The sequence below is a fragment of the Elephantulus edwardii genome, unplaced genomic scaffold (genome assembly GCF_000299155.1).
Source record: "Elephantulus edwardii isolate Elephantulus edwardi_28Jun2011 unplaced genomic scaffold, EleEdw1.0 scaffold00237, whole genome shotgun sequence".
NCBI lineage: Eukaryota > Metazoa > Chordata > Mammalia > Macroscelidea > Macroscelididae > Elephantulus > Elephantulus edwardii.
Genome location: NW_006399987.1, coordinates 212,597 through 214,148, shown reverse-complemented (window position 1 = coordinate 214,148; position 1,552 = coordinate 212,597). Strand labels below are relative to the sequence as shown.

At 37.6% G+C, this 1,552-nt stretch overlaps 1 protein-coding gene across 1 annotated transcript in view; it reads left to right on the top strand.

The window, feature by feature from the left end:
• Nucleotides 1–1,552, top strand: part of LOC102872780 (mucin-16-like) — a 121,719-nt gene that overhangs the window by 20,805 nt on the left and 99,362 nt on the right. The window lies entirely within an intron of this gene.

The window sequence follows — 1,552 nt, the reverse complement described above, 5'->3', positions numbered from 1 at the left end:
CATCACTGTCACAGTCTTCAGCATCACAGCAACCACGAGTTACCTCTGTACAGCAACGCACAGACCAGTGCTATGCCACCTAGAAGAATGTTTGACAGGAAGACAATTTAAAATATAAACTAAATTTTCATACATTCTATTTACCCTAAGTACTTCACTGGACATGGATAACTTTGTACCATCACTTTACTAAGTGTTTAGCACATACGGTAGAATAATTAGTTAAACTTTTAACTGTTGTTGTTGTTGCTATGTGCCGTCGAGTTGTTTGCAACTCATAGCGACTCTATGTACAACAGCCCTAAACTCTGCTCTATCCTGTGCCAATCTCACTGCCTCTGACACATCCATCCCGATTACCCCACTCGTGCTTCCAAGCTTATTTTAATTGGGGAGCTCCACCAAACACTGTCTACCATGGGTATCACATTTGACACATCAGTGTCAGTGTTCAGTATCACAGCAACCATGAGTTACCTCTGTACAGCAAATGGACAGACCACTTAGAAGAATATTTGACAATTAGCAACTTGAAAGACTAGATAGGAATCTTCAAGTTCAATGAGTTTATGTTAATGAGAGAATAACAACTCAAAAAAAAGGATGGTAATGGTTGCACATCTCTAAGAATGTAATTAATACCACTAAATTATACTTGAAGAAATTGCAGAATTGGTACATGTTGTGCCGCATATATTCAACAACAATCACAACTTTTTTTTCTTTTTTTTCAAAACTCTGGGTCACTCAGACATCCAAGGAAGGAAAGCCAACACAAGTCATTCTGGTGGAAACCGCGAACAACATTTTTGTTTAATTAACAAAAAATCCTCCCAACTTTATCGAATATAGTTCTATTCATGGGATCGCCATGAGTTAGAATTCACTCAACAGCAACTATTGGCCTTCCCCCCCCCCATTTTCTTTTTAAAATTCTTTTTTGTTATGATTTGGTTTTACAATGCTATGAGATGTACATATGCTGTTGTTAGGAGCCATCAAGCTGAATATTATTCTCAGTGACTCTACAAATAATAGATCTGAATCTTGCTCTATCCTGTACAATCCACACAATCTCTGTCATGTTCAAACCTTTTGCAATAGTCAATGTGTCCATCCAGCTCTTGGAGAGCCTATCTTTCTTTCATTGACCTTCTACTTCTCCCAGTAGGATATCTTTCTCTAAGAACTCTTTGCTCCTGAAAATAAGATGAACATAAATGAGATGAAGTTTCATGATCTTTACCCCTAAGAAGCACTCTGGTGACTCTTCCCTCAAGACAGATTTCTCTGTTCTTTGGCAGCCTATGGTATATTCAATACTCTTTGCTAAAACCATAATTCAAAGGCACTGGTGATCTTCCCTCTTCCTTAGTCATTGTCAAACTTTCAGATGCACAGGAAGCAACTGAAAATATTATGACTTAGATTAGTTCCACTTTAGACTTTAATCTGACATCCTTGCTTTTTTTAACACTTTGGAGAGGTCCTGTCAAGGAAAAATGACAGCAGATTTTCCCAATGCAGTGCATCTTTTGATTTCTTTTATTAC